A 19,384-nucleotide genomic window follows, 5' to 3' on the forward strand; every position below is an offset into this window, starting at 1 on the left:
TTTGAACTATATTGTGAACAAAATGGAACTAGGGTACAAATAGAAAACATTCCATCCAACAGCAACAAAGTACACATTGTTCTCAAGTACACACAGAACATTGTCCAGGATAGATCATATTCTGAGTTACAAAATAAGTCTTGGAAATTTTAAGAAAATTGAGATCATACCAAGTATCTTTACTGACCACAACAGTATAAAACTAGAAATAAAAAAACTAGGGCAAAATGGAAAATTCAAAAATATATGGAAAGCAAACAACACAATCCTGAACAATCAGTGAGTCAAAGAAGAAGTTGAAAGATCAGGAAATATATTGAATAAACTAAAATGGAAACAAAACGTCAAAACTTATGGGATGCATCAAGAGCAGTTCTGAGGAAAGTTTAGTGATAAATGCTGTTAACCCAAAAATAAAACAGTAAGTGATTTTACCAGCAAAAGTGGGCTCATTCAGGAATAGCACAGAATTATGATTTGGGACATGCAAGCTGTAATAACAAAACCATAGGCAATTACAACAAACAAAAAAGAGGAACATTATTTTGTGGAGAAGAAGGAGGAAGTTGGTATGGGTTGTTCTGAGTGAAAGTCCATTGGAGGAAAGAGAGAGTCTAGGGGGATGATGTTTTCTCATTGGCTGAGTTGCAGGGGTAGTTGATTTCTTGTAGGAGATACAATGTACAATTTTTTTTCCTTGTCGGAGTTGTCGTTGATGATTCCTGTTGATGATTCTTCTGGTGGGGTCTGTAATTGACAATTCTTGCTGTAATTAACACTGAGTGGTATGGCTCCCCCTTCTGGCCTTCCAACTCCATTTTAGTGAGGTTTCCCCTTATTTTCAAAATCCCTACATTAAGAAAAAAGAAAGATCTCAAATAAACAACCTAACTTTAAACCTCAAGGAACTAGAAAAAGAACAAACTAAGCCCAAAGTTCGCAAAAGGAAGGATAAGCAGAGATAAGCAAAATAGACATAAGAAAAATAATAGATCAACAAAGCTAAGAGATGGTGTTTTCAAAAGGTATAATTGACAGGCCTTTAGGAACACTAAGAGACAACACTCAAAATCAAAGTGAAAGAGGAGACATTACAACTGATGGAACAGAAATACAAAGGATCACATTTATTATAATGAATATATGCCCACAAAATGGATAATCTAGAAAAAACAAATTCCTAGAAACATACAACCTACATGACTGAATCATGAGGAAATAGGAAATCTAAACAGATAAATAACAAGATTTAATCAGTAATCAAAAATCTCCCAACAAAGAAAACCCCAGCACCATATTGTTTCACTAGTGAATTTTACCAAACAATTAAAAAATTAACACAAGTTCTTCTCAAAACTCTTCCAAGAAATTGAACAGGAAACACTACCAATCTCAAATTAGAAGGCCAGCATCCTGATACCAAACCCAAGTAAGAACACTACGAGAAAAAGCCAATATGCCGTATATGAATATAGATGCAAATTCTCAACAAAGTATTAGCAAAGCAAATTCAACAGCACATTAAAAGGATCATACACCATGATTAAGTGGGATTTATCCCTGGGTTGCAAGTATGGTTCAATATACACAAACCAAGAACGTGATCACTACATTAATGGAATGAAAGATAGAAAACATTATCATCTTAATAGATGCAGAAAAAGAATTTGGCAAAATCCTTTTATATAAAAACTCTCAACACACTGGGTATAGAAGGAACATACCCCAACTTAATAAAGAAAAACCAATAGCTAACATACTCAGTGGTGGAACACTGACGGATTTTCCTCTAAGACCTGGAACAAGACAAGGGTGTCCCTTCTCACCACTCCTATTCAACATAGTACTGAGAGTCCTAGCCAGAGCAGTTAAGCAGGAAAAATAAGTGAATCCAAATTGAAAAGGAAGAAGTAGAACTGTCTATTTGCATATGATAACAATCTTACATAAACGAACCTAGAGATTCCACCAAAAAACTGTTAGTGGTAATAAAAGAACTTAGTAAAATTTCAGGATGCAAAATCAACATGCAGAAATCAGTTGCATTTCTATACACTTAACAAAATCTCTGAAGAAGAAATAAAATAATACCATTCATGATAGCATTAAAAACAGTAAGATGCTTATAAGATTGTATATCAATGATACTTTAGTAAAAAAACAACAACAACAACAACAAAAGAAACCCAATAAAATGCTTAGGAACAAATTAACCCAAGGAGGTGGAAGATCTGTATACTGAAAACTTCAAGAATTGATGAAAGAAGAATCAAATAAATGGAAAGATACCCTTTGTTCATGAATTGATAGAATATGCTTAATCATCCATACTATACAAAGCCATCTATAAATTCAGTGCAATCCCTATCAAAATTCCAATTGCATTTTCACAGGAATAGAAATCTTAATACTCACACAGAATGATAAAAGACTACAAATAGCCAAAGCAATCCTGAAAATGAACAAAGCTGGAGTTATCACATTTCAAACTATTACAAAGCTCTAGTAATCAAAATAGTATGGTTTGGTACGAAAATAGACATATAGGTCAATGGAACATAACCAAGAGCCCTGAAATAGACCTTCATATAGACAGCCAATTAATATTTGAAAAAGGAGCCATGAATACTCAATGGGTATAGGATCTTTTCTTCAATAAATGGTTCTGGGTGAACTGAATAACATTCAGAGGAATGAAATTGGACCCCTATCTTACATCACTCACAAAAATTAACATGACATGGATTAGCAAATTTAAATGTTAGACATGAAACCATAAAACTCCTGGAAGAAAAGAAGAAAAATCTCAATGACATGACTCTTAATGATTTTTTTTATTATATGACACCTTTTTTTATTGTATGATACCTATTATAAAAGTACAGGCAATGAAAGCAAAAATAAACAAGTGGAACTACATCAAACTAAAAAAATTCTGCCCAGGAAAGGAGTCAACAAAATGAAACAGCAGTGCACACAATGGGAGAAAATATTTGCAAAACATATATCTGATGAGGGGATAATATCCAAAATATATAGCAATTCAATAGGAAAGAAATAATCCAATTTAATAATGGGCAGAGGTCTTAAATTCACATTTTTCTGAAGAAAACATACAAATGGCCAGCAAGTGTATCAAAAGATGCACATTACTAGTCATCAGGGAAATAAATACAAATCAAAATTACAGTGAGCTATCACTTCATACCCGTTAGAATGGCTGTTATGAAAAAGATGACAAATGCTGGTGAGGGTGTGGAGGAAAGGCAACTTGTGCACTGTTGGCAGGAATATAAACTGGTACAGCCCCTAGGGAAAACAGGAGGTTCTTCAAAAAATAAAAATAGAACTACCATATGATTCAGCAATCCCACTCTCTGAGTGTATATGTAAATAAAATTAACCCCAATGTTCATTGCAGCATTATTCACAATAGCCAACATATAGAAAGAGCTTTAATGTCTATCTCTGGATGAATGGATAAGGAAGAGATGGTATATATATATGTAATTTTTATATATATCACTAATGTGTATATGTATATATACAATGAAATATTCAGCCATGAGAAAGAAGGAAATCCTGCCATTTACAACAACATGAATGGAACTTGAGGGCATTATGCTAAGTGAAATAAGTCAAAGAAAGACAAATACTATATAATATCACTTGAATGTGAAACCTTAAAAAGCTGAACTCAGAAACAGACAAATGCCAATTGCCAGGGACTAAAGGGTTGTGGGAATAGGGTGGTTGGTCAAAGGGTACAAACTTCTGAGTGTCTAATATACAGCATGAGTACACTAAATTATATACTTGAAAGTTGCAGAGAGTAAATCTTAAATTTTCTCAACAAAAAAATGGTAAGTATGTGTTGAAATGGCGGTATTAGCTAATGCTATGGTGGTATAATCATTTTGCAATATATAAATGTGTCACTTCAACACATTGTGTACCCCAGCCTTATACAATGTCATATATCAATTCAGTAAAGGTGAAAAAACTCAGAGTCAAAAAGTAGAATGTAGTTGCTCGGGGCTTAGTCACGGAGGACAGGGAGTTGTTTAATGGGTACAGAGTTTCAGTTTTACACCATGAAGAGTTCTGTGGGTGGATGGAGGTGATGGTAGCACAACCACCATATTTTTCTTAGAAACACCTTATTTAACCAAAAAAAGGGTGGAGGAAAGGGTTAGGAAAACACAATGAACCTACAGAGAACTATTTTCTTTTACAATTCTGTTTTCTTAAATAAAAAAGAAGAGAAAAAGAGAAAACACAACACAAAGCTTGTAATTTCCAGCCACTATTATCAGGCTTTTACAACATCTATAAAGAACAAGCATCTGCTTCAAAGCTCTGTGGGGGAGGGAGGAAGCAGGGGAGAGAGAAATGTGAATGGACTTAATGCTGCTAAACTGTACACTTAAAATGATAAATTTTATGTGTATTTTATCACAAAATTTTTTTAACTTTACATTAAGAGTAGGAGTTGGTGCTAGAATTCAGGTCTTCAAGAACAGAGGCCTTATAGTCCTTTGTATTATAATCCTGCTTTTTAGAGATACTGCACTTCCATCAGATTTTCCTCAAATATTTTGATGCTGTTTTATTTTATTAATTTAATTTTTATTGGCATATAATTGATGTGTAATATTATATTGGTTTCAGATGTACAGCATAGTGATTTGGCAAGTATGTACATTACTAAATGCTTATTCCCCAGTAACTGTAGTTGTCCTGCCTCTATACCAAGATATTCCAATATTATTGGGTATATCTGTATGCTGTACTTCCATTCCAGTGATTAATTTATTTTGTAATTTGAAGTTTGTACCTCTTTTTTGCCTTCATCTGTTTTTAGATACATACACATTAAGAATTGTTACGTCTTCTTGGAGAACTAACCCCTATCATTATGTAATCTCTCTCTTAATCCCTGATACTTGCTCTGAAGACTGCTTTAACTGAAATCACATAGTTACTCTAGTTATCTTTTCATTAGTGTAAGCATGGTATATCTTCCTCCATCCCTTTACATTTAATCTCTCTCTCTTTATATTTACATTGCTTTCTTGTCAGCAGCATATATATGGGCCTTGTGCATTTTTTCTAACTGTAACAGTTTTGTTCTGTTAACTAATATATTTATACCATTGCTGTTAAATAATTATTGATATATATTATTAATAAAATCATTATTGATATGCTTGGAATATCTATTATATTGTTTTCTATTCATTGACCTTGTTTTCTTTTTTCTTTGTCCTCGTTTTCTGTATTCTCTAGTTTAATTGAGCTTTTCATATGACCCCATCTTTCTCTCTTCATATATCAAGTATATTTCTTTGTAAAATGTTTTTAGCATGCAAGCTCCTTTGAGTTTGTAATACACTTTTAAAACTATTTCATGTCCACTTTCAAATAACCCATTCCACTTCATGAGTAGTGCAAGTACCTTACTACAAAGTATCTCCAATTTCTCCCATGCCTTGTAACAATGTTATCATTAATTTCATTTTTCCATTCACAGTGTTGCTATTATTATTTTGAAGAAAGTATTACATTATATCAATTACGAATAAAATTAAAGAATTTATTTGACCTTCATTTATTCCTTCTCTAACACTATTCCTTTCTCTATCTAGGTCTCAGTTTCTGAATTGGAAAATTTTCCTTTTTCATGAAGAACTTTTACCATCTCTTAGAAGGCAGGTCTACTGGCAATAAACTCCTTCAAGTTTTGTCTGAGAAAGTCTATTTATCCTTCACCTTTGAAAGATAATGTTGCTGGATACATAATTCTAGATTGGTAGATGTTTTTTCTATCAGTGCTTTAAATATTTCACTGCAATTTCTTCTTGCTTGCATGGTTTCTGAAGAGAAGTCCAATGTAATTCATATCCTTGCTCCACTATAAGTAAGGTGTTTTGTGTTTCTGAATATTTTGAAGATTTTTCCTTTGTTTTTTATTTTTTCCAGTTTGAATATGATATGCTAAGATACAGAAATTTTAGTATTCTTTTTGTCCTTTGAGCTTCCTGAATCTGTGGTTTGGTGCTTATCAGTTTGGGCAATGTGTCAGTCATAATTTCTGTAAATGTTTCTTCTGTTCTCTCCTTTCTTCTCCTTCAAGTATTCCCACTAAATGGCTGCTAACAACTTTTGTACTTATCTCAGTTCTTTGATATTCTGCTGTGTTTCTTTTGTATTTCTCTTTGCATATCAGTGCATATCAGTTTTGGGTGTTTCTATTGGCATATCTTCAAGCTCACTGATTCTTATCCATATCCATGTCCAATCTATTCATGAGCTCATCAAAAGCATTCTTTATTTCTGTTATAATGTTTTCAATTTCTCCATTTCCTTTTCTTGCATAGATTTTTCATGTCTTTACTTATATTATCCATGTGTATTTTTACTATTGTGTTATCATTTATCATGAAATCTGACTTCTTAAAATGTTAAGTGTACAATTGAGTATTGTTAACTATGGGCACAGTACATTACAGAAGACCTCTAGAATTTATTCATCTTGCATAACTGGAATTTTATATCTGTTGAATAGCAACTCTGCATTTCCCCCTCCCTCAGGCCCTGGAAACCACAATTGAAGTCTCCTCTTCTATGAGTTTTACTTTTTTACATACTTCAGAGAAGGAGAATCATGCAGTATTTGTCCTTCCATGACTGAAATATTTCACTTAGTATAATGTTCTCACTATTCATCCATATATTATTGTATATGGCAGGATTTCCATAATTTTTAAGGTTGAATGGTATTCCATTATAGATATATACCACATTTTCTTTATCACTCATCTGTTGATAAATATTTAGATTGTCTCAACATCTTAACTATTGTTAATAATGCTGCAATGAATATGGACATGCAGATCCCTTTGAAATCCTGATTGCAATTCTCTTGAATATCCAAAAGTGGGATTGCTGGATCATATGAAGTTCTATTTTTTAAACTTTCTTGAGAAACCTTTGTACAGTTTTTTCCATAGGGGCTGTATCATTTTACATTCCAACCAGTAGTGTAGTAAGGTTCTGATTTCTCTGTATCTTCACCAACACCCATTTTATTTTCTTTTGTTTTTTTAAAAATCATAGCCATCCTAACAGATGTGAGGTGACGTCTCACTGTGGTTTTGATTTGAACTTGGCTGGTAGTGATGCCATTAACCTTTTTATATACCTGTAAACCATTTGTATGTCTTTGGATAAGTTTTAACTCCTTTGCCCATGTTTTAATCAGGTTGGTTGTTTTTATGCTGCTGAACTGCAGGAGTTCCCTAAATATTTCAGGTATTAACCTATTATTATATATATGGTTCATCAATATTTTCTCCTGATCCATGGGTTGCCTTTTCACCATTTTTTCCTTAAAACTTTTGACTGTTGTGAGCAATGCTGCTATAAACATGGGTTTACAAATATCTTTTTGTGTCCCTTGTTTCAATCCTTTTAGGTACATACTAAGAAGTGGAATTGCAGAATCATGTGGTCATTCTATTTTTTATTTTCTGGAAGAAATGTCATACTATTTTCCACAGCAGCTGCATAATTTTTCATTACATTGATTAATGCAAAATTGTTCCTATTTCTCCACATCCTTGTCAGTACTTGTTACTTACTTTAAAAATAAGTCATCAAAATGGTTGTGAAGTGGTATCTCACAGTGATTTTGGTTTGCCTTTCCTAATCATTAGTGATGTTGACTATCTTTTCATTGGCTTATTTGATATTTGTATATATTCCTAGGAGAATTGTCTATTCGATCTTTTTCCACATTCTTTTTTAAACTTGGTTGGTTTTGTTTGTTTAGTTGTAGAATTTCTTTATATATTCTCAATATTAGCCCTTTCTAAGCTATATGTGCATATATTTCTCCCACTCTATGGGTTGCTTCATTACTCTTGTTAGTCTTTGATACACAAAAGTTCTTTATTTCAATGTAGTTCAATTTATCCTGTATTTTTTTTGCCTATGCGTTCAGTGGCACATCCAAGAAATCATTTCCAAATCTAGTATCATGAAGATTTTACTATTTTTTTATTGTAGAAGTTCTTTATATATTCTTAATATTCTTCAATATTTTCGCCTGAAAGTTTTACATTTTTATCTCTTACATGTAGGTTTTTGATCCATTTTGTTCATTTTCGTATATGATCTAAGGGTCCAATATCATTCTTTCTCATGTGCATGTGGATATCCAGTTTTCCCAAAACGCTTTGTTGGAAAAATGTCCTTCCCCATATGGTAGTCTGGGCACCCTTTTGGAAAATCATTTGGTCATATATATAAGACTTTATTTCTGGTCTTTCTATTCTGGTCCATTGAGTTCTTATTTCTGTCTTTATGCCATTACCACACTCTTTTGATTATTGTAGTTTTGTAGTAAGTTTTGAAATCAAATTTTCTATCAGGAAAAAATTTTCCTGCATTTTCTACCAGGAGCCTTATATTTTTAGCTTTTATTTTTATGTAATAACCCACCTCAAATTAATTTTTGTGTGTGATATAATGTGGGGATCAAAGTACTTCTTTTTCTGTTTTCCATTGAATTTATTTGGTACCATTGACAAAATTTTTTGATTGTATATTTGTGGGTCTATTCCTGAACTCACCATTCTGTTCCATTGAGTTCAGTTCACGTTTGTTTGTGGGCTAATGAATATCCAAGTGATTGTTTTGGTCACTAGGTTAATAGTTTTAATGTCAGGTAAAGTGCTCCATATTTGTTCTCCTAATTGAAGGTTATTATGGAAAGCACAGGTCTTTTGCATGTCCAAACAAATTTTCAAATCACTTTGGTCATTTGCAATAAAGACCCTGCTTGGATTTTTTTTTTTTTTTTGTAATTCAATTTAATCTACAGTTCTCTTTAGGGAAAATTAACAATAGTGAGTCTTCCAATTCAAGAACTAGTATACTTTTTAATTGATTTAAGCTTTCTTTAATTTCTTTCAACAGTATGGTGTAATTTTTAGGATGTTTCATAAATTTTGTTTTAACTTATCCCTCAATATTTTATGTTTGCAGATATTAGAAGAGGTATTATAGTTTAATTTCATACTAAATACAAGTCAATATTTTCAGTTCTTTTTTGCACTGTTTTGTAAACAAGTAAATGCACAGATTTTAATTGTATTCTTCAATCAGTTTTGATAAATGAATATACTGATGCAACATGAACTCTACCAAGATAGAGAACATAACTGTCATCCCTGCAAGTTCCCTCATGACCCTGCAAATCCCCACCACTACTCTGATAGAGTAACCACTGGTCTGATTTTTTCCCACTATAGATTATATGGGTGTATACATATGCCTATATTCCCCAAATTGTACACTTTTAAATAGATGCAGTTGAATTTATATAACTATACATCATTGAAATTCACAAAATCTATGCTGAATCAAAGATGTTTTACACAACAGTGAATGACAAGATTTCATTGAATTTGGGGAAATGTGACATTCATTAATATTGACCCTTCCAAATCCTAGTGACTACATTCTCTACATTTATTTTGCTTTCTTTAATATTTTTTAGAGGCTTTTTTTGTTTCAACATACAAATCTTGCACATATTTTCTTAGATTTATACCAAACTTGCTCACATTTTGGAGTAATAGTCAGTTTGTTCATTGCTATTTTTTAGACATAATCTTGATTTTGTGTGTTAATTTTGCATTCTGTTCTCTTGCTAAACCTCCTTATTAGAGCTAATAGCTCTATGTAATTTGTATGGAAATTTCCACATAACAATCATGTCATCTGTGCATAAAGACCATTTTATTTTTCTCTTGTACTATATATGCTTTTTATATTTCTTGTCTTATTTCACTGACTGAAATGGCCAATAAAATGTTGATTAGAAGTAATTTGAAAGGACATCATTGCCATCAATTTTCTTCAAGAGTAATAAAATGAGTAAAAATATCTTTTAAATTTGTCTCCACTTGATCAATTTCTGAAGATTAATTTCTTTGCATAGATTCAAGGTTCTGTCTGGTATCATGGCCCTTCTTCCTGAAGAAATTCCTTTAATATTTCTTATAGTGCAGTTTTTCTAGTAAAGTCTCTCAAGCTATTTTTTAGATATCTCTATCACTTTGAAAGTTTTACCGTATAGAAAATTTTTTCTTTTGGTGCTTTAAAAATTCTGCTGCATTGTTTTCTGGCTTGCATGATGTCTGATTAGAGTCTGCTATAATTCTTATCTTTGTTCTTCTGTAATATCATTTTCTACCTGAATGCATTCAGGTATTCTCTGTCTTTGGTTTTCAGCAATTTGAATACAATGGACCTATGGTTTGGGCTTTTTTTTTTAATCCTGTGCTTGGTTCATAATTTTTTTGTTTAGTTTTTTGGTCCTGTGGATTGAGGCATTTCATTATCTTTCGGGGAAATTTTTAATCATATGTTAAACTGTTTTACTTTGTCCCACAACACTTAGGTGCACATTTCTGTGGTTCTTTGTTGTTGTTACTGTTTCTCTTTGTATCAGTTTCTGTAATTTTCTGTTAACCTATATTCAGGTTCACTGATTTTTTTGTCTATATCTAGTCTACTGATAAGCCCATAAAAGGTGTTCTGCATCTCTGTTCCTACATGTGTTTCTGGCATCATTAGAAACTTTCTAATAGTTTCCACCTGTCACCTATTATTCTCCTTTTGTCCATGATGCCTTCTTCTTCCACCAGACCCGTTAACATTGATTATAGCACTTTTAAAATTGTGGGTGTTCTCTGAATCAGGTTCTGTTGAGAGTTTTGTCCTTTAGTGGTTTCTCCTGCTTTTTTGCATCTTTTTAATTTAAATTTATTGCTGTGCATACTGTATAGAACTATAGATATGGAGGTGAGGATTATTTATCAAGAAATTGCCTGCCTCTTATTCTATTAGGCCATTAATGTTACATGTTGAGTCAATTTAATAGGGAGTTGACTTGGTTTTGGGTTTTGTTACTATTTTAGTTACTTGCAGTTTACCACCAGTTGCAAATTTCTCTAGCATTACATTGTGCCCAAGGTGGGAACTGGTTTACCAGATTTTTCTGTGCTCCTACTCCTCCAGCTTTAAGTCTTCCTGATGTGCCTTTCCCTTGGTTAAGTCTCTTGCATATTCTTGCCCCTCTGCCAGAGGTAGATTGTTGCTTTTTGTTGCTTAGTGTTTCCTACTTTGTTGAGGATAGAAGGTGAGGGATTTTTCCATTGTCATGGTCTAGCCAGTGTTGACAGATCCTGTATCCCCTTTTCTTGAAAATGGTGCCTTCTTGGTAATCCTGACATTTTTCCAATGGTAGGAAAAACCTCTGATGCTTTGGTCCTAGAAGTGTCTTTTGGTCCTCAGTAGTGAAGGTTTTTTTCTTCCTGTAGCTGCAGTGCGTCCTTACTTGTACCCTAGAGGCAATAGAGCTTACTCATCTTCCCCAGTGTCTTAAAGGTTTTTCTTTCTCATATACATGTCTGCTACTCTGTGAGTCTTTACCCAAAGGTAATTATTTTCATTCTGTTGCCCTTTCCCTAATTCTCATAAAGTCTCAATGAGGTTTACAGAGGAGAACCTGCAAGGGTGTGAATTCCCCTTGGGTCTGTGGTTCCCTTGGACTTTATGCTCTCATACAGCCCACAGTTGACCTTCAGAAACTTGTTGAAACTTTTAGTCAAATTCTTACCTGCTTATATAGAGGCTTCGTGTTCTTTCCATTGCCACAGTTCAGACACTGCCCATATTCTGTCTTTCATGGATGCACACATCTTTCCCCGCATTCCAGTCTAACTGGTTGCTGTGAAACCTCAGCTGTGTAATGCATTTAAGCTCTGATTTTATAGTTTATCTGGCTTTTTTCTTATTGCTGTGGTAGGAGTGATGCCTTGTCCATCTTTCTGTATCCTAGCCAGGAATCTAGAAATTCCTGATGTCTGTGTTTTATTTTAGTTTTTCCTAGCTGTTATGGTGGGAATAATGGTCTTTCACTATCTTCTACATTATGATTTAAAGTCAAATGTCAGAATTTTCCTTAAACAAAAATTGGGTCATGCCATTCCTTTCCTTCCTATTTTTCAGTGGTTTCCTATTGTACAGCAAAGCTTTTAAAATAATACAATTTAGAACTAATTCTCTCTTCCTTTTTGCCTATCAGGTCCCACATGATCTAGTTCTTTCCTACTTTTCCAACCTTATCTCATGCCATTATCCTTTCTACAGTCTAGCACAGGGGTTGGCAAACATTTTTGTAAAAGGCCAGAGAATAATTATCTTACACTTTTGGGCCATATGGTTTCTGTGATAACTGTTCAACTATGCTGTTCTAACAATAAGCAGCTGTAATAGACAATACACAATTAAATTATCTTGGCTTTATTTTTTTAAAAAAACTATATATGGACATGGACACTTGAATTTCATATAATTTTGATATGTCTTAAAATATTATTATTCTTTAGTTTATTATCCTTCTATCTGTGTACAAACCACTCTCAGGATGCAGGCCATATCAAAATGATGCAGGAGGTCAGATTTATTCCGTGAGCTATAGCTTGCTGACCTCTACCTAGCCACAATACTTATTTACATTACATGGCAAGTACAACCCGTTCCCTTTGTGTCTGACTTCTTCATCCTGAGATTTGGCTTTAAATGCAATCTTTTTACAGATTCCTTCTCTCCCTACCCTTTCTAAAATAAATATGCCCATCTCCCTTTGTCACTACATTTCTATTTTGCTTCAATTTTATTACAATTTATAATTATGTGTATTTATATTTCCTTATTTTTTCTCTGTCAATAGATTTTTAAGTTCCATTTGGTCAGAAATAATATCTGTTTGGATTTTATTCACTAGTGCCTAACACTTACTTATAACCTCATTTAACCTATCTCCAAATACAGTCACATTGGTGGTTAGGGCTTCAACATGAGAATTTGAGGAAGATACAATGCAGGCCATAACACCTAGATAAAAGATAATTACAACCTCATTTTTTTACCCAGAAGACAAAGTCTATGACAGCACAGTAGCTAATGTAAATCACATCCCCTGATTCTAATCTTAAGAGTATTTCCTAAGCCAGCAATCCATGTGTGTGAAAAAGAAATATTGTTCAGTTCTGCCTTTGCTGTACTGCTTTTTTTTTCTTTTTTCAGACTCAGATAAGCAATGCGAAAAGGAGCCTGATAACATCTTGGGCAAAGAGCTTAATACAGTATTCATTCCCTTTGTGGATGAGCAATTAAAGGTGGAACCACTACCCAACATGTAAGTAGAGTCAGCAGTTGTTGTGGGGAATTTTAAAAGACACATAAGATGTAGCATAAATGGTAGACTGTTACGGATAGAAAGACTGTTCTACATATCACCTGATTAAGGTTCTAGCTTCTAGCCAAAAAGCTAAACTTACCCAGACAAAAGTTTTCATTAAATTGGTAAAGTATACATTCCTCTTTATCTAGGTAGTTTTTTTCTTAATTTAAGTATATAGTTGATGTAGTCTTATATGAGTTTCAAGTGTACACACATTGGTTCAACAGTTACCCATAAATAAAATCCTCCCCTGCAACTAGTATGGCTATTGTCTGTCAATATAGGAAGGTGTTACAAAATCACTGATTGTATTCTCTATGCTGTACTACTATCCCTCTCACCAACACCTTCCTTATCCATTCATCTATTGATGGACACTCATGGTGCTTCCATATCTTGGCTGTTGTAAAAAATGCAGCAATACACAGAGGGGTGCATATATCTTTTTGAATAAGGAATTTCCTTTTCTTTGGGTAAATTCCTAGAAGTGGAATTTCAGGGTCAAGTGGTATTTCTATTTTTAGTTTTTTTGGGACCCTCCATTCTGCTTTCCACAGTAGCTGTACAAATTGACATTCCCACCAACAGTACAGTGCAGGAGGGTTCCCTTTTTTCCACATCCTTGGCAACAATTGTTATTTCTTGTCTTTTGGCCATTCTGGCTGGTGTGAGGTGGTATCTCATTGTGGTTTTGATTTGCATTTCCCTGAAGGTTAGTGATGTGGAGCATCTTTTCATGTGCCTGTTGGCCATCTGTACTTTGGAAAAGGATCTGTTTAGGTCCAGTACCCATTTTTTAATCAGATTATTTGTTTATTGGGTGTTGAGGCATATGAGCTCTTTATATATTTTAGATGTTAACCCCTTACTGGATAAATCATTTATGAATATATTCTCCCATACTGTAGGTTGCCCTTTTGTCCTGCTGATGGTGTCCTTTGCTGTACAGAAACTTTTTCGATTGATGTAATCCCATTTTTTCATTTTTGATATTGTTTCCCTTGTCCAAGGACATGTGTCCAGGAAAAAATTGCTCATACTTATGTTCAAGAGATTTTTGCCCATGTTTTCTTCTAAGAGTTTTATGGTTTTATATATTATATTCAGGTCTTTGACCCATTCTGAGTTTACTTTTGTATATGGAGTTAGGCAGTAATCCAGTTTCATTCTCTTGCATGTAGCTGTCCAGTTTCCAAACACCAGTTCTGGAAGATGTGCTTTTCCCCATTGTATATTCATAGCTCCTTTGTCATATATTAATTGACCATATATGCATGGGTTATATCTGGGTTCCTATTCTGTTCCGTTGATCTATGGGTCTGCTCTTGTGCCACTGCCACATTGTTTTGATTACTATAGCTTTGTAGTGCAGCTTGATGTCAAAGAGTATAATCACCCCAGCTTTGTTCTTCCTTCTCAGGATTGCTTTGGCTATTCAGGGTCTTTTGTGATTCCATATGAATTTTAGAACTATTTGTTCTAGTTAATGGAGAAATGTTGTTGGACTCTTCAGAGCGATTGCATTGAATATGAAAATTGCTTTGGGCAAGATGGCCATATTCACAATGTTAATTTTTCCTATTCATGAACATGGGATATATTACTATTGATTTGTGTCTTCAGTTTCATTCATGAATGTCTGATACTCTTTGGACTACAGGTCTTTCATCTCCCTGGTTAGGTTTATTCCTAGGTGTTTTATTAAATTTGTGTGTGTGTGAGTGTCTGTTGTATAGTTCTATGGGGTTTTTTTCTATTAAGATACTACTGATATACAATCTTACAAAGGTTTCACATGTGCAACATTGTGGTTATTATATACACCCATATTACAATTCCCCCACACACGTACCCCATTGTAGTCACTGTCCATCAGCATACTAAGATGCTATAGTCACCACTTTTCTTTTCTGTGCTATACTGCCTTCCCTGTGACCCCTCTACATTATGTGGGCTAATCATAATGCCCCTTGATCCCCTTCTCCCTCTCTCCCTATGCAGCCTCCCACCCCTTTCCCTTTGGTAATCCCTAGTCCCTACTTGGAGTCTGTGAGTCTGCTGTTGTTTTGTTTCTTCAGTTTTGCTTTGTTGTTATACTCCACAAATGAGTGAAATCAATTGGTACTTGTCTTTCTCTGCCTGGCTTATTTCAATGAGCATAATTCCCTCTAGGTCCATCCATGTTGTTGGAAATGGTAGGATTTGTTTTCTTCTTATGGCTGAATAATATTCCATTGTGTATATGTACCACCTCTTTATCCATTCATCTACTGATGAACATTTAAGTTGCTTCCATATCTTGGCTATTGTAAATACAGCTGTGATAAACATAGGGGTGCGTATGTCTTTTTGAATCTGTGATTCTTGTTTTCTTTGGGTAAATTCCTTGTAGTGGAATTCCTGGGTCAAATGGTATTTCTATTTTTAGTTTTTTGAGGAACCTCCATGTTGCTTTCCACAATGGTTGAAACAATTTACATTCCCACCTACAGTATAGGAGGGTTCTCCTTTCTCAACATCCTTGCCAGCATTTCTTGTTACTTCTCTTTTGGATGTTGGCCATCCTAACTGATGTGAGGTAATATCTCACTGTGGCTTTAATTTGCATTTCCCTGATAATTAGCCATGTGCAGCATCTTTTCATGTGTCTGTTGGCCATCTGAAATTCTTCTTTGGAGAAGTGTCTGTTCAAATCCTCTGCCCATTTATTAATTGGGTTATTTGTTTTTTGGGTGCTGAGGCATGTGCATTCTTTATATAATTTTAGATGTTAGTTCCTTATTGGATATGTCATTTACAAATATATTCTCCCATACTGTAGGATTCCTCTTTGTTCTACTGATGGTGTCCTTTGCTGTACAGAAACTTTTCAGTTTGATGTAGTCCCATTTGCTCATTTTTGCTTTTGTTTCTGTTGCCTGAGATGTGTTCAGAAAAGGGTTGCTCATCTTTCTATCCATAATTCTGCCTGTGTTTTCTTCTAAGAGTTTTATGGTTTCATGAATTACACTGAGGTATTTCATCTATTTCAAGTTTACTTCTGTGTATGGAGTTAGACAATAATCCAGTTTCATTCTCTTACATGTAGTTGTCCAGTTTTGCCAACACCAGTTGTTGAAGAGGCTGTCATTTCCCCATTGTATATACGTGACTCCTTTATTGTATATTAATTGGCTGTATATGTTTGGTTTTATATATGGGCTCTCAGTTCTGTTCCATTGATCCATGGGTCTATTTTTGTGCCATTATCAAATTGTTTTGATTACTGTGGTTCTGTATTACAGCTTGAAGTTGGGGTGCATAATCCCCCAAGCTTTATTCTTCTTTCTCAGAATTGCTTTAGCTATTTAGGGTGCTCAGGGTTCCATATGAATATTAGAACTATTTCTTCTAGTTTGTTGAAGAATGCTGTTGGAATTTTGACAGGGATTGCATTGAATCTGTAGATTGCTTTAGGCAGGATAGCCAGTTTGACAATATTAATTCTTCCTATCCATGAGCATGGGATGTATTTCCATTTATTAGTGCCTTCAATTTATTTCAAGAGTGTGTTCTATAGGTCTTTCACGTCCTTGGTGTTAGATATATTCCTAGGTATTTTATTCTTTTTGTTGTAATTGTAAATAGAATTCTTTTCCTGATTTCTTTCTTCTAGTTCATCATGAGTATGTACGAATACCACAGATTTCTGTGTATTAATTTTATATCCTGTTATTCTTATGAATTCAGATATTCTAGTAGTTATGGGGTGGACTCTTTAAGGTTTTTAATGTACAGCATTATGTCATCTGCAAGTAGTGACAATTTAACTTCTTTCTTACCAATCTGGATACCTTTTATTTCTTTGTGGTATCTGACTGCTGTGAATTTGACCTCCAGTATTAGGTTGAATAAAAGTGGTGAGAGTGGGCATCCTTGTCTTGTTCCCAATCTTAGAGGGAAAGCTTTCAGCTTTTTGTTGTTAAGAATGATGTTGGCTGTGGGTTTGTCATATATGGCCTTTATTATGTTGAGGTGCTTGCCCTCTATACCCATTTTATTGAGAATTTTTATTAAGAATAGATGTTGAATTTTGTCAAGTGCTTTTTCAGTATCTGTTGAGATGATCATGTGATTTTTGTCCTTTTTGTTGATGTGGTGTATGACGTTGGTAGATTGTCGAATACTGTACCATCCCTGCATCCCTGGAGTAAATCCTACTTGATAATGATGGATGATCTTATTGATGTATTTTTTAATTCGATTTGCTAATATTTTTTTGACTATTGTTACATTTGTGTTCATCAGGGATACTGTCCTGGTCTGTAATTTTCTTTCTTTTTTTTTTTTTTTGGTGCCTTGCCTTGTTTTGGTATTAGAGTAATGGTGGCCTCATAGAATGAGTTTGGAAGTATTCCCTCCTCTTCTACTCTTTGGAAAACTTTAAGGAGGATGGGCATTAGGTCTTCACTAAGTTTTTGATAAAAATCAGCAGTGAAGCCATCTGGACCAGGAATTTTGTTCTTTGGTAGTGTTTTCATTACCAATTCAATTCAATTGCTAGTAATTGGTCTATTCAGATTTTCTGTTTCTTCCTGGGTCAGTCTTGGAAGGTTGTGTTTTTCTAGAAAGTTGTCCACTTCTTCTAGTTTATCAAATTTGTTAGCATATAATTTTTCATAGTATTCTCTAATAATTCCTTGTATTGTTGTGGTATATTAAGAGAACGGTGTGATCAATCCAAATGGAACAATATCCACATTATAGGGGTAACAGAAGAAGAAGAGAGATAAAAAGGGATAGAAAGTGTATTTGAAAAAATAATTGCTAAAAATTTCCCCAAACTAGGGGAGGAAGTAGTCACTCAGACCATGGAAGCACATAGAACTCCCAACAGAAGGAACCCAAGGACGACAACGCCAAGACACACAAAAATTAAAATGGCAAAGAACAAGGACAAGGACAGAGTATTAAAGACAGACAGAGAGTGAGAAAAGGTCACCTACAAAGAAAACCTATCAGGCTACCATCAGACATCTCAACAGAAACTTTACAGGCCAGAAGAGAATGGCATGATATCTTTAAGGCAATCAAACAGAAAGGCCTTGAACCAAGAATACTTTATCCAGCATGTTTATCATTTAAATATGAAGGGGAGATTACACAATTCCCAGATGAGCAAAACTTGAGGGAATTTGCCTCCCTCAAACCACCTCTACAGGGTATTCTAGAGGGACTGCTCTAGATAGAAGCACTCCTAAGGATAAATAGATGTCACCAGAGAAAATAAAATCACAGCAAAGAAAGCAGACCAACCAAATACGAACTAAAGGCAAAAAATAAAATCAACTACCACAAAAGCAGTCAAAGGAAACACAAAAGAGCACAAAATAAAACACCTAGCATATGAAGAATGAAGGAGGAGGAATAAGAAGGGGAAGGAAGAGAAATAAAGAATTATCAGACTATGTTTATAATATCTCAATAAGCAAGTTTAGTTAGACAGTAAGATAGTAAAGAAGCTAACTTTCAACCTTTGGTAACCATGAATCTAAAGCCTACAATGGCAAAAAGTGCATATCTTTCAATAATCACCCTAAATGTAAATGGACTCAATGTACCAATCAAAAGACACAGAGTAATAGAATGAATAATAAAGCAAGACCCAGAGGCAGAGCCAAGATGGTGGCACGAGTAGAGCAGTGGAAATCTCCTCCCAAAACCATATATATTTTTGAAAATACAACAAATACATCTTTTCCTAAAAGAGAGACCACAAGACACAGGACAACAGCCAGACTACATCCACGAACCCAGCACCTCACAAAGGGGGTAAGGTACAAGCTGCAGCTCGGCAGGACCCGAGCACCCATCACCCCAGCTCCCGGTGGAAGGAGAGGAGTTAGAGTGGGGAGAGAGAGGGAGCCCAATACTGCTAAATAACCACCCCTAGCCATCTGCACTGGAGTGGAGACACACAGTGCATGTGTGGGGTGCTGGAAACTAGGGAAACAGGACAGTAAGACCTGTGAGTGGGTCCCAACAGCCAGAGCCCCGGGGACACAGAAAAGCAAGTGCTTTCTG

The 19,384-nt window shown here is 34.5% G+C and overlaps 1 protein-coding gene across 4 annotated transcripts in view; it reads left to right on the plus strand.

The window, feature by feature from the left end:
• The window catches only part of CHIC1 (cysteine rich hydrophobic domain 1), a 295,686-nt gene that overhangs the window by 60,787 nt on the left and 215,515 nt on the right, over positions 1–19,384 (plus strand). For 3 of the 4 annotated variants that reach the window (XR_012127482.1, XR_012127483.1, XR_012127481.1), the window contains exon 6: positions 13,165–13,276. The exons of the other annotated variant lie outside the window; for it this stretch is intronic. The gene's annotated coding sequence lies outside the window, so the exon portion shown is untranslated. The remainder of the gene's footprint in view (positions 1–13,164; positions 13,277–19,384) is intronic. 4 annotated transcript variants of the gene reach the window in all.

This window comes from Manis javanica, chromosome X, assembly GCF_040802235.1.
Source record: "Manis javanica isolate MJ-LG chromosome X, MJ_LKY, whole genome shotgun sequence".
In the NCBI taxonomy this organism is placed as follows: domain Eukaryota; kingdom Metazoa; phylum Chordata; class Mammalia; order Pholidota; family Manidae; genus Manis; species Manis javanica.